The sequence below is a fragment of the Triticum urartu genome, chromosome 1, assembly GCF_003073215.2.
Source record: "Triticum urartu cultivar G1812 chromosome 1, Tu2.1, whole genome shotgun sequence".
Taxonomy (NCBI): domain Eukaryota; kingdom Viridiplantae; phylum Streptophyta; class Magnoliopsida; order Poales; family Poaceae; genus Triticum; species Triticum urartu.
This window is the reverse complement of record NC_053022.1, coordinates 358,359,884-358,374,253: the sequence shown is the minus strand read 5'-3', so window position 1 is coordinate 358,374,253 and position 14,370 is coordinate 358,359,884.

Below are 14,370 nucleotides of genomic sequence, written 5' to 3'. Positions count from 1 at the left end.
AAGCCTTTGCATTTATTTTCACACTTAGAACATTTTAGTTTTAATGATTGAGAACTTTCGGTGTTTGGCTTTAGTTTAAATTTGAATTTGAATTCCGTTTGAATCAACACAGGTTTAATTAACGGTATTGTGGTGACATGGCATCATTAGTAGGGAATTACTGTAGCGTAACTATCCGGGCGTCACAATTCTCCTCCACTACAAGAAATCTCGTCCCGAGATTTAAGAGGTTTTTTTTAAGGGGGGAAATGTCTGGTTACGAAATTCTAATGAATCTGCTCGGCCTTGGTTGCTCTTCCCGAAGTAGTCAGTCCTCTTCGTTGATGTCTTTGTTTCTCTTCTTCAGGTCATCGTGATGAAGTCGGCATCCTTTCTTCGGGAACTCCATCGTACTTACGAATAGGTAAGGGGCAGCTTGACAATGATAGAATGCTATAAGGGTTAACCATCGGGGGTTATCCCATGAATGAACACAAGGGTATCTCTCGAGTTGGTCAAATGAAACACATCGAGAGCTAAGCAAGAAGGTACAGTAAGAAGTATCAAGCGGATAGGCAATCGTTCGATGCCCAATTAGAAGGTGAAAGTGTTTCAAGGCACGAGAATAAGTATTGCGTCTGATACCAGATTAAATCACTAGAAAGGTGACCCGTCAATTACATACGTAGCCAGGCTCAAGGAATAACCTCGACAACAGGGTGTACAGGAGGGTCAGGTTTCGATCATGGGACCTGTGGGTTATGGGCCCACCATTTGGGTTAAAAGTAGGAAGAGCGATGACGTCTTGCATGATCTTGTAAGCAAGGTATGTCAGAGGATAGCCTATCATTTATGTCAGCAACAACATCAATACCAAGGGTGATGGACGAAGAGAACCATTTTCCTGCTTGTTGAACGAGGCGGACCTATAGGCAAAGTTCTCGCCATCGGTGGCAACCGAAATGTCATCAACAATAGTAACAGGGTCTTGCTGACATAATTGTACAATGAGGTGTTTACATAAGCAGGAGAATATTACTGCTTAGATCATATAGATCACAAGAAAGGTTAAAACAAACAATGGAGAGAAAAATATGATTATCCGATTAAACAGAACAATGGAAAGGAAAATGTGTTTAAACACATATTTCAAGGGTATATCCTTCCCAAGGACAAGCAGAGCACGATATCCATGACAGGATATAATGTAGAAAACTCTTTAGGTAAGGGGAGAGAAATTTCAGGACATTCCCCATATAGCGGTGTTTGGTTCATTGAGCAGGAAACATTTAACATTAGGCTTTAAATGTTCTTGTTGAAAATTGGAGTAACATATATATGCTTCGAGATAGCATTGACATGGTCTTCAGGCAAGGTCAGACTCTAGATACACGAAGGGATTCATCATTAAGCCAAGGAGAGGATGAGGAGGTGGCTGATGGACTCAGCGCTAATACAACGAGGTATCCAAAAAGATGGATTTCCACAGTTATGTGAACAAGGAGATAAGATTTGTCGGATCAAATGATATAATGATGTATGCTCAAGGAAAAACATAAACAATTAAACATTAGTGGAAAAGGGTGCCCAAAGTAGGGCCTTAGGTAGCATGATCAAATGTTAGAATGGTGATTCAGTGATCAATAGTCTAAGAATGAACGTTCGACCATTAACTTCAAAGTAATAGGGTTGCTAGAAGGGCAGAATCCAATCATCACCGTTCACCTGTTGGTATCCCGGTTAGATCCAACACGGGGACCAAGAAAGAAAGGTGATGGTGATAAGTATTACCTGTATCAAGAATTCTTAGGAGGTGGTGGAATTCTCACGACATTCTTGACATAAAAGATGGTAATACTCCAAGGTATCGAAGAATAATTGCTGGATAGCACGGGTCTCCAGGTATAACACCAAACACGAACAAGTTTTTGTTGGAGGGAAAGCAATAATGTTGTCGATCAAACACAAATCATTAAGGGACAAGGATGGTTACTTGTCATCATCCATTTGGTTGATATTCTGGAAGGAATCAAAATGTTGTTTGACGACCACGGCAAATTTTGTCGAGAGGCTCCATGAAGATGTAATCAATCGGCGATGACATCAAGTCAAAGGAATGATGAAGCGAAAGGTTATTGGAACCATGGGTATGACACAAACTCGAAATCAAGTTTGCTGTTCAGGGAGAAATGATATGACGAGGAAGACCGACATAAGATTAGCTCACCGTCGAAATTTGTGCTCCGGGAAAAAGGACCAGGTAGCACAGTTAAAATTTTAGCACAATAATGATATAGCCGGTCAGGTTAGGAATGACTTGAAGGATTATTAAATTCGTAAGCAACGAAAATTACTTAGAGTTATTGAATCGAAGTGTGGACTCAGTTTAGTTATCGGTGTCCTTGAGTGTTTAATAACTCAGAGCCCATGAAAAATTGTAATCAGTGAGAATGTAGTACTTGATGAAGAACTCATAGGAAGTTATGCAGTTCCAAGATAATCTCGAGATACCAGAGGGTAATACTCGAAGACAGATCAAAGTAGAGGTTGGACTGGGGTATTGCTTTGCAGAAGACAAGTACTTCAACTTGTCCGAGAAATGGGATCCAAGAAGAACATATGGTCGGAACCACGATTGCAAAGGATCAATTCACCGATACCAAAGGATATTATATCAAGGAATTAGTTATTATTACAAGAAGCTACCATGATAGGATCTACATTGTGTCCATGGGCATGAACACAAAGTTCAAGGTCGACTCCCACTTCTCCAATTCATAACCTTTCATTCACTTCTCGCATTCGATGAAGTAGTAGTGTTGAAATTTTATCTGGCAAAATACCAAAAGAGTATGACTCATGAAAACTTTCGAGTTCACACATATTAAGGAAGGCATAGGTTCAACCCATCGGGGCTTCTTAGAACATATACAATGAACTTCAGGAGTAAATAACACAAACTCAAAAGTAGAGCATGGTTGTCAAAAATAGAGGATACAATTTACCAAAGATATTATGTATCGGGTAAAGAATCACAAGAATTTAGGTCGTCAAGGACACTGTTGGATAATAACCCGGCAGTGGGTATGGCGGTCCACAACGGGGCTGATGTGAGTACCGGAACTCAATCAGAGGAAGAAGGAATGCCAAGGCATCAGATTATAGAAACAACTGACTAATTCAAAACTTAATGCACATATCTTTTTGATTTCCAAATCAAGGGATCAGAAGCAATCGTTCTGATCGAAAATGAATAAGTTCAATAAACTTAAAAGCACAACCGATCAAGGCATTGATTGGTCGAGAACCAGCTCCTATCCAAATGACGTCTGAGTCGAAAGGATAATCCTAGGATTCGACTGATGATTGTGTACATTCACAACTTATTGAATCAATGGACTCAAGAATGATAGTGACAAGGGATACTAATGAATATTGCTAGACATATGGAACGCAACCATAATGCAAGCAGACAAGTATTTGCACATCAACAGTTGGCAGAGAATTACCGAAAGACCGGATAGTATATCAATGTACCTTGTGGATCATCTGATCAACTAGTAATGAACAGTTCCTCGATAAGGGTGAAGAATTGTTCATAGGGATATTCATGCGGCAAGGAACTGCGGGGTAGTAAGCATAAAGGATGCTTGGAACATCGGAGAGTATTTGAGGGCACCTTGTAATAACAAGGGCAACTGGGGAGGAAGGTATGAACGACAAAAGTATATAGTCATCCATAAAGATTTATCATTGGTAGGGATCGCAACGGCGATGGGCACAAGGGTCTCGGGAAAGCATCCGTGAGTGTCTTCCGAATCTTCTGGTGCAGCAAGCGATCATCTGGCCTGAAAGGCTCTCCAGGAGGAAGTATTTTCGAGAACCTAAAGTTAGATTTTAGCAAAATCATTTAACCCGAATAGAAGAGATATCAGAGTCCCAGAGTATAGAAAAGAAGTAAAAGATCCTAATATCACCCAATGGCGACGTGTGCCCGTAAGACACACAGCCATGTTAGTAAAAGTTTTGCAATGTCTAGACTCGACTTCAACCAAGGAGTGTGGAAGGAGGATTCCTACAGGCAGTCGGCTCTGATACCAACTTGTGACGCCCCCGATTTGACCGTACACTAATCATACACACAAATGTGTACGATCAAGATCAAGGACTCACGGGAAGATATCACAACACAACTCTACAAATAAAATAAGTCATACAAGCATCATATTACAAGCCAGGGGCCTCGAGGGCTCGAATACAAGAGCTCGATCATAGACGAGTCAGCGGAAGCAACAAAATCTGAGTACAGACATAAGTTAAACAAGTTGCCATAAGAAGGCTAGCACAAACTGGGATACAAATCGAAAGAGGCGCAGGCCTCCTGCCTGGGATCCTCCTAAACCACTCCTGGCCGTCGTCAGCGGGCTGCACGTAGTAGTAGGCACCTCCCGAGTAGTAGTAGTCGTCGTCAACGGTGGTGTCTGGCTCCTGGGATTCAACATCTGGTCGCAGCAATCGAGTATAGCAAAGCGGAAAAAGGGGGAGCAAGCAACTGTGAGTACTCATCCAAAGTACTCGCAAGCAAGGAGCTACACTACATATGTATGCATTGGTATCAAATGGAATAAGGCTATCATATGTGGACTGAACTGCAGAAAGCCAGAATAAGAGGGGGATAGCTAGTCCTATCGAATACTACGCTTCTGGTAACCTCCATCTTGCAGCAGTAGAAGAGAGTAGATGGTAAGTTCACCAAGTAGCATCGTGTAGCATAATCCTAACCGATGATCCTCCCCTCGTCGCCCTATGAGAGAGCGATCACCGGTTGTATCTGGCACTGTGAAGAGTGTGTTTTATTAAGTATCCGATTCTAGTTGTCATAAGGTCAAGGTACAACTCCGGGTCGTCCTTTTACCGAGGGACGCGGCTATTCGAATAGATTAACTTCCCTGCAGGGGTGCACCACATAACCCAACACGCTCGATCCCATTTGGCCGGACACACTTTCCTGGGTCATGCCCGGCCTCAGAAGATCAACACATCGCAGCCCTACCTAGGCACAACAGAGAGGTCAGCACGCCGGTCTAAATCCTATGGCGCAGGGGTCTGGGCCCATCGCCCATTGCACACTTGCACGTTGCGTACGTGGCCGGTGAGCAGGCCTAGCCTCCCTTATACAAGAGTAGGCGTTCCAGTCCAACCCGGCGCGCGCCGCTCAGTCGTTGACATCACGAAGGCTTCGGCTGATACCACGACGTCGAGTGCCCATAACTGTCCCCGCGTAGATGGTTAGTGCGTATAGGCCAGTAGCCAGACTCAGATCAAATACCAAGATCTCGTTAAGTGTGTTATTCTGAAATAACCACGGACGCCGACCAGGGCCAGGCCCACCTCTCTCCTAGGTGGTCTCAACCTGCCCTGTCGCTCCGCCACAAAGTAACCGTCGGGGGCCTTCGGGAACTCAGACCCACCTCTACCGGGATGGAGCCATTTGCCCCTTCAGCCCCCAACATCGGAATCACTCGCGGGTACTCCTACGAGCCGACCCGACTTTAATCACCACAAGTATCATATATTATGTATAAGTATATACCCGTGACCACCTCGCAAGTGATCACGGCCCGATAGTATAGCATGGCAGACAGACAAGAATGTAGGGCCACTGATGGTAAACTAGCATCCTATACTAAGCATTTAGGATTGCAGGTAAGGTATCAACAGCTGGAGCAACAATGACAGGCTACGCATCAGAATAGGATTAACGGAAAGCAGTAACATGCCACACTACTCTAATGCAAGCAGTATAGAGGAGAGTAGGCGATATCTGGTGATCAAGGGGGGGGGGCTTGCCTGGTTGCCCTGGCAAGAGAGAGGGGTCGTCAACACCGTAGTCGTACTGGGTAGCAGCGGCGTCGGTCTCGGTGTCTAGCGAGAGAAGAGGGGGGAGAAACAATAAATATAATGCAAACAAATGCATGACGATGCATGACATGACAAAGCGTGATGCTAGGTGTGCCCTAAGGCGGTACGAGGTGGTACCGGTGAAGGGGGGAAACATCCGGGAAGTATCCCCGGTGTTTCACGTTTTCGGGCAGAGGAGCCGGAGGGGGAAATTTGCATGTTTGCTATGCTAGGGATGCGTGGCGGATGAACGGGCTACGTATCCGGATTCGTCTTGTCGTTCTGAGCAACTTTCATGTAGAAAGTATTTTCATCTGAGCTACGATTTAATTTATATTAAATTTTGAAGTTTTAAATCATTTTCTAATTTATTAATTATTAATTAAATTAACATTATCCAGAATAGTGCTTGCTGACGTCAGCATGACGTCAGCAGTCAACATTGACCGTTGACCTGGTCAACCTGACAGGTGGGTCCCACCTGTCAGGGACTGTTTAGTTAATTAACAATAGTTAGTTAGGTTAATTAGTTATTAGGTTAATTAACCTTAATTAGTTAATTTAAATAGAATTAATTAAGTTAATTATTTAGTTAATTAATTGATTAAATAATATATTTTTTATTTCTTTTATTTTTTTATATATTATTTTTTTAAACGTTTTGGGGGGGTGGGACCCCCTATTTAGTGGCCCATAGGGCCAAATGAGCGCTGGGCGATTCGGGCGCAGGGGCGCTGCGGGCGTCAGCTCGTTTGGGCGCCTGCCCGAGCCAAAGGAGGCGCTGGGGCGCTGGGGCTGCGGCGAGGTGCGCTGGGCTGGGGTCGCGGGAGGTAGCGGCGGAAGCGGCCGGCACGGCGGTTCGCCGGCAGCCAGGGGAGGAGGCAGCGGCGCGTGTGGCTGCAGGGACCGGGGAGCGAGGCCATGCGCTGGGCGCGGCCGGCGAACGGCGGCAGTAGCGCAGGCGGGAGGAGGGCCGCACATCAGCGAACAGGGGCCGCTGGACGTGCGGGCGGCGGTTGCGGGGCGCTCCCCGGGCGCGTCGAGGAGCGGGCGGGCGTGAGCGGGCGCGACGAGCACGCCGACAGAGGCGGCGTCGGGCGCAGGGTGCCGTTGCAAGCAGGGGAGGAGGAGGAGCTGCCGGGGCCTCACCACAGGGGGCAGGTTCAATGGCAGCGGGGTCGAGGAGGAGTCGGGGAGGCGACGACGACGGTGGGGCAGATCGATGGTGACGCAGGGGAGGAGCGGCGAACGCCGCTGGGACGGCGAGGCGTCGGCTAGCCGGACGGGCCGGCAGGCGCGAGGGCGATGCCAAGGCGCGGGTTGCGGGAGGCCTTCGTGCGTAGGAAGAGGAGTCGCAGGGGGAGCTGACGAGGGAGGCGCAGGAGGAAGGGAGCCGCGAGGAGGAGGCCGGGGGCGGCGAAGCTCGGCGCCGGCAGCGATCTTTGGGGGAGCAACTGCTCGGGGCGAGATCGGGCCCTCCCCGATCCAATCTAGCAAGAGAGGGGGAGGGAAACGAGAGAGAGAGTGGGGGGAGTGGGTGGTGGGTGCGGTCGTGGGGGGTTAGGTCACGAGGGAGGGGCCATATAGGCCAGGAGAGGTGCAGCTGGGCCGGCCCGATTGGCCCCGAGGCCATCTGGGCCGTGGCCCAACGAGGGGGGTGGGTGTTCTGTTTTATATTTTCTTTTCTGTTTTTATTTGTAGTTTCTTTTATTTTATAATAGTTTTGTAAAATACCTTAGTTGTACCTAATTTAATTTTAATAAACATGCCACTACCCCAATAGTTTTGGGAAATTAAATAACTTAGTTAATATTTTATTAATTGAAAAGGGCATTTATTTAGTTCTCTAAGCTGTAGTTTTATTTAAGTAAGGGCATTTAAATATTTTATAATAAGTTGATTCCTTTTCCAATAAGCCTTTGCATTTATTTTCACACTTAGAACATTTTAGTTTTAATGATTGAGAACTTTCGGTGTTTGGCTTTAGTTTAAATTTGAATTTGAATTCCGTTTGAATCAACACGGGTTTAATTAACGGTATTGTGGTGACGTGGCATCATTAGCAGGGAATTACTGTAGCGTAACTATCCGGGCATCACATCTGGAGCCTGAGTGGATTCAGGCCATGCAAGAAGAGTTACATCAGTTCGAGCTCAACAATGTCTGGGAACTGGTCAAACGTCCAGATCCTCGCAAGCACAATATCATCCGCACAAAGTGGATCTACCGCAACAAGCAAGATGAAAATGGCCTTGTGGTGAGGAATAAGGCACGGCTTGTAGCTCAAGGCTACACACAGGTTGAAGGAATTGATTTCGATGAAACTTTTGCACCTGTTGCTAGACTTGAGGCTATTCGCATATTACTTGCTTATGCTAACCATCATGATATCACTTTATATCAAATGGATGTGAAAAGTGAATTCCTCAATGGTAAGCTTGAGGAAGAAGTATTTGTTGCTCAACCCCCAGATTTTGAAGATCCAAAGAATCCTGACAAAGTCTTCAGACTCAACAAGGCCCTCTATGGCCTCAAGCAGGCCCCATGGGTTTGGTATGATACTTTGAAAGAATTCCTCATGACGAAAGGCTTCAAACTTGGTTCACTCGACCCTACCCTTTTCACTAAATCTTATGATGGTGAATCTTATCTTTGGTTATACTGACCAACGTTATAGTGATGAATTTGCCTATATGATGAGTGAAGAATATCAAATGTCTATGATGGGAGAGTTGAAATTCTTCTTAGGTCTTCAAATTCGTCAACAACGCAATGGCATATTCATATCTCAGGAGAAATACCTCAAGGATGTATTGAGGAAATTCTGCATGCAAGATTGCAAAGGCGTCAAAATTCCTATGCCCACAAATGGCCATCTGTGCACTGATGAAAATGGTATTGACTTCGATCATAAGGTATACCGCTCCATGATAGGTTCTTTATTGTACTTATGTGCATCTAGGCCAGATATAATGCTTAGTGTTTGCATGTGTGCCCGATTTCAAGCTACACCGAAGGAATCACACCATAAGGCTGTGAAGCATATTCTTCGATATCTAGCTCACACATCAACACTTGGATTATGGTACCCCAAGGGCTCTGCTTTTGATCTCATTGGATATTCTGACTCTGACTATGCTGGTGATCGTGTGGACCGCAAGTCAACATCTGGTACATGTCATTTCCTCGGACGATCTTTGGTCTGTTGGTCCTCGAAGAAACAGAACTGCGTATCACTATCTACTGCTGAAGCTGAGTACATTGCCGCCGGTTCTTGTTGTGCCCAATTGCTATGGATGAAGCAAACTCTCAAGGACTACGGCGTCAACATGAAGAATGTGCCTCTCTTCTGTGACAATGAGAGTGCCATCAAGATTGCTCACAACCCAGTTCAGCACTGGAAGACAAAGCACATTCAGATTCGTCATCATTTTCTTCGTGATCATGTGTTGAAGGGCGACATTTCTATTGAGCATGTGAAGACTGAAGAATAGCTAGCCGATATCTTCACAAAGCCCTTGGATGAGAAGAGATTTAGCAAGTTGCGGTGTGAGCTAAATATCCTAGAATCTTCGAATGTTCTTTGAAAAGGACACTCATCCTAACACTTATGCAAAATTGATGACTTAGATGTGCAACACATGAAGAAACGTTTTTCTTCAATCAATGAAGAATAACACTCTTAGTGTGAAGAAATTAATGAAGAATTTGATTCTCAGAACCCTACGGTAATTGTACGCGGTGTCTGAAATCATCATTCTTATACGGTGGATCACGCCACCACCAAAAGTTGAAATTCCTCAAATTATTCATATTCTTCAACTTTGCATAGTCTTCACTGGTTCTGTCGTTTTTCTTCATTGGCTATATATATATATATATATACATATATATATATGAGTTTATGTCCTCTACATCATTCACTTATTGCTATTTCTTCAAGTTGGTTTTCTGCTAAGTGAATGTGATCGGACCCTTCCCCTCTATGCTATACTCAACCCAATCTGTTCACAAATTCTTCATGTGCGTTCTATTTGAAACTCGTTCAAAATCTTCACTGTGTCCTTGTCAGCTGAAGAAATTGCGAACGGAACTTTAAAACCTATCTTATCGAAATTTTCGGCTTTGCCGCTCAAACCGTTCCGCATCCCACGATACACTTATCCACTCACCCATGATCTAACATGATCTCCACCTCTCACTACGTGGGTGACACATGTCATGCGAATGAGAAGGGTCAGGGGCACGTTTGTCAAATTTCTTCGGGCGAGCAGTTTTTCACCATGGCTATAAATACCCCTCCTTCCCTTCCTCACTTCTTTTACTCCACTCGATCTCTCTCCAGCTCGAGCTTCTCAAACCCTAGCGCCGCCGCTACTTCATCGCCGCCGGTGAGGAAGAGCTTCACTGCCTCGACCTCGTCGCCGACGTACTCGCGCCGACCGCGAAAATCTTCACTCCGCCGCTGCCGTAGCCGTCTTCCTCCGCCAAGTTAGGGCGTGGAAGATCTACACAGACGAACTTCACATCTCCTCACTCCAGTTCGTCGTGTTCTTCGTCCAGGGTAATTAAAAGTTACTTTTACTACCCTCGTTGATTTGAATGATTATCTTCAAAATCTTGAAAGGTGTTTTTTCTTCATAGATTCACACACTAAACACCAGACAGGTCATCTGTTCTTGATTCGTTTCTCTAAGCCATGTTTTTCTTCAAGATTCCTCAAATGTGTGGACTTTTAATCTACACATCTCTGGAACCTAAGACAAAGAACGCTTAGTGAAATTCTTCAAGACTCATCTGGTCAAATTCCTCTAACTTGTTCTTTTTACAAAACCTTCTGAGAACGCATATGACCTCTCCAAATTCCTCGCAACTATACTCTGTTCACAGGTACACATGTCAGCTGCTGAATCACTAGGTTCTCATCAACTTAACTCATTTGCAGCGTTCCTCGAAGAAAAGTTGCATACTTCTTCAGAGAATTCAATTGTTCAAATTCCTCAACTGAAGAAAATGGCTGATGGTAAGAAGCCACAGAAGGGAGGAAAGAGGCCTGAGGTAAATACAGCGTTTGAGATCCCTGATGAAATATATGCTGGGTACTGCACACCTACTGAGGAAACCAAGAATGAGCGCAAAGTGCGCATTCAGAAGATAGAGAGGAGATGGGCAAGAGAGTGGAGGGAATACAGATATGTAACTCCTAAGTACATGAAGAAATTCGCACTCAATCCTCCATGCCCAAGACCTCCATTGGCACCTGGGAAAATCGCTGATCCCACCAGCCTCAAGCGTGGTGAGGACTATCCTGATGAATGGGCCAAGTGCCAAGCCAAGTTGGCTAAGCAAGCCAGAGAAGCAGTGAGGAAATTCAATGAAGACTCTGCTGCTGCTGCTGCCTCTGCTGAGGCCTCTGCTGTCAAGCCAAAGAAGGCTATGTCAAAGAAGCCTGTGCGCAAGCCAAGTGCTTCACCAACAATGCCCTCAAGGCCAAGTTCCTCAGCAATGCCCTCACGGCCAGAATCCTCAAAGCCCTCATGGCCAATTCCTCATGCTGCTCCTGTTCCTCCAAAGTCCTCAGCTCCTCCGCCAAAGCCCTCAGCTATTCCAACTAAATCCTCAGCACCTGTGCATCTCGCCTCGTGCCAAAGGACTGCAGGCATCTCCATTGCCTCAGGTGTCTCAGCTAGTTCCTCAGCTGCACCAAGTTCCTCAGATGGCCCCTCACTGCTGAAGACAAAGGCCACTGCTGGACGAGGTCCTCGCCCAAGTCCTCAAAAGAAACAAGTCGCTTTCCAAGTACCGTCTGAAGAAGACGAAGCTGATGATGATGAACTTGAAGAAATCATCAGAGACAGGCAAGTCAGGGCCGCTAGAGCCAAAGGATCAGAGGTGCCACCGCTTTTGGATCCCAAGTTGATCCTCGACTACATTGATGTCTGGCACAAGGACCCCAACACTCCCTTGCCTGACTTCAAGCTGACTCTTGGCCAGAGTCACATGCTGACCCACTTCATTCAAGAAGAAAAGTGGAAATTTGAGAAGGCCAGGCAGATCAAGAAAGCGCAGAACAAGAAAGAGCGCTATCTGAAGAAAAACGTTGTCTCTATGACAACTGAAGAACTTGTCACTATTCAGACTGAGATTAAGAAACTCAGTGATGACTTTGACGCATATCGTGCTGATTGGCTTGGAGCCAAGGTTCATTTTGTGAAACTTGCGGATAACTTCACTTCCAATGTTGCAGCCCCAACGCAACAAGAAATTCATCAGGCTGAAGCATCTGCTCAGCCTACTAAAGAAACTGCCAGCACCGCTGATGACAATCAGGCCACTGAAGAAATTGCCAGGGCACCCACTAGTGGTCCGCCTGAAGAAACTGAAGAACTCAGGGCAACTGCATCAGTTGTGCCTGAAGAAAATCAACCAGATTCCTCAGCTGCTCCTGCACCAACTTCAACTCCAATCCTTCCATCTGCATCGGATGTGAAGAAGACCAAGACTGTAGAGCGTGCTGCAGCGAAGAAAAGGAAAGCATCAGCTACTTCAGATTCTTCAGCTCCGAAGAAAATGAAGCCTATGACAAGTTCATTTGCAAATCCGATTGATGATGTTCCCGTCTCAACCAGGCCATCAAAGGACCTTGTTCCTTTTGATGAAGAATATGTGATCCCCAGCGGATCTGATGAAGAAACTCCTTCTGCTGCTTCGTTTGAATCGTTGGATGAAGAAATTGAAGTGGATGCGATCCCTTCAACACCTATCACCTCCTCGCCTATGCCTTAGTTCACAGCTGAAGAGGCTGGCGTTGAAGAAATGGAAGATGAAGATGTGGACATTGGCTACTCCACACCCATAATTAGTGATGAATTATGGGAAAGTCAGCATCCAAACTCAACAATGTTCACCCATCTATAGCAAATTCCTCAGTCCCCCACACAAACTATACATATGGGCTCTGAAGAAACTCATCCCACTGCATTTGTGCATGAGGAAATTCCAGCCACTAGCGCTGAAGAAACTGCTGCTACTGAACAACCAACGACGCAGACTGTCATGAGGAGGCACCAGAAATTCCTCAGCCTGAAGAACCTGCGATTGAGATTCCTGAGGTCGTGATGCAACTCACTGACACTCCTCTGTCGAAGCCAAAGGACCCATTCTCACGTAAGAAAAAGTTCAAGGCTGATGATTTCTTCAGCGAGCACGTATTCTTCGAAGATTACAACCCATATAACTCTGCTCGCATTAGGAAGAGGCGTTTCTGGACTGCTAGTCAAGCCAATTTCTATTCTTCAGTGCTGTTCAACAAGGAGAAGATCTTCTACCATGAGCATATTCCTCACGTGGATACGGAATCTCTGCCGTGCTTCGCACCAGTCCTCAGTGTTCTTCACGGCGCTGCACTGCTAAACTTTTGCTCTGACATCTGCGATTGGAATGAAGAACTGATTCTTCAATTCTATGCAACGCTGCACATCACTGGAGATGCTGAAGATGTGAATTCCTGGGTGTTGGACTGGATGTCTGAAAACACTCACTACACTGCACCAGCCTCTGAATTGCTTTGTGCTCTACCACTCAGTCCTCCCCTTGAAGAAGCTCGTTGCATCTACAGTGAACCTAAGCTCACACATCATTACATGCAGGTGCTGATGAAACCTTTGAAGCCAGGTCAGGCACCAAGAACCAAATTCCTCGTGAAGAATTGATGTATGTGCCCAGAGCTGTCTATCGTGTTCTTACGAGGACAATCAGTCCTATCAAAGGCCACGACTCATCTGATGAGGAAATTGTTGGCATCATGAAGAATCTGGTATTCAACATCATTCATGGCATTCCTGTCAATTATCACGATTTCTTCATGAGGACTATGGCCAATGTTGCACTGTCTCCGTTTGAGCTGAAGCCTTATGCACCTTAGATTATGAGATTCCTCAGGACAAGGTCTTCACTCAACTACAAAGCTGATTTCCAGAATCACCTCAGCTACTTGCCCCCAATTGAACTCCTTAAGCAGACATATTCCTCAGTTGATGGAAAGGGAAAGGAACCAGCCGTAATAGATGAAGGCATTCGTCCATTGGATGGTCAGTTTCGCAAAGCTGCATCTTATTCCACCAATGATGACTCTGCCACACATGACTCTGCCAATGCACCCAAGTCCACTCCTCAAGCCACTCCTCCGCGCGTGATGACTAACCGTGAACTTCTGCTTAGTCTTCACCAGAAGGTGGGTTGAAATCACAAATAGGTTAAGCGACAGTTTGGTTCACTTCTTCACAACATGACTGCCACACATAATGCAGTGAAGAAAAACCACTACTACCTCCATCAAGTCTTCGTTCGCACCTGGGCAATCCTGTCACATCTGTATGGTGAAGAAGATCTGAAGAACATGGGTCTCAAAGAAGATTTTGACTGGTCTACACCTCCACCGAAGAAATTCAAGAAGGTCAAGGTTCCTTCTCTGGTGGCCAGCTCATATTC